Here is a 798-nt window from a genome sequence, read left to right on the forward strand (position 1 = left end):
AATCAAGATAGATATTTCGCAAATTGATCGTGATAAGAAGGATGTATCGGAAAAGAAAGAAGATTGAAAAAAAATTGAAAGAAGATAAAGAAATTTATTTAAAGAAACTCGAAGAATGTAAGAAGAAACGACTATATGAAAAGGATAAATAGAAAAATAAAGTGAAAGTCGGAAATGAAAAAAATAGCAGAAAATACAATAATTACGAAGAATTAACGAGAGATTGATAGGAGCAAATAAAAGTAACAACAGAAAAAGTAAAATCATGGAGAGGCAAGGATTCAAAAAGGAACAAGATGGATTTTTCAGGTATTGCAATAGAGGAGAAGCAGAAATAGTAATGCAACAGTACGAAGAAAACATGGAAAAACAAGGTGAAAGCAATTTCGAAGATGTAAATTGTTGCAAAAGAATCAGAAGGATTTGGTCCATAAGGATTACATGGAATTATGCATTAATGCTGGAAGATAGACTATCAAAAGAAAACGATGAAAAATCAAGATGCAACTGTCTAAGCATCGTGAAAAATAAAACGAAGATACAACAAAAGGAAAGAATTTAAAAGAAAAATTAAGAAGATTTTGTCGACGAGGAATTGTACATGTGACAGAAAAAACAACTGAAAAAGAGAAAAATAAGAAGAATGTGTAGAAGAGCAATCGAAAGAAATTCGCCGAGAAGGAATCATTGAGGAAAAGCCAAAGCAACGCTAAAACTCCCAGTCTGAGAGGAAAAGAAGGAGGCTTTGACGCTGGAATAACAATATAGTGAGTATTATTTTTAGATCGGAAGAGCACA

Source organism: Wasmannia auropunctata, unplaced genomic scaffold (assembly GCF_000956235.1).
Source record: "Wasmannia auropunctata unplaced genomic scaffold, wasmannia.A_1.0 LD335462.1, whole genome shotgun sequence".
Lineage (NCBI taxonomy): Eukaryota > Metazoa > Arthropoda > Insecta > Hymenoptera > Formicidae > Wasmannia > Wasmannia auropunctata.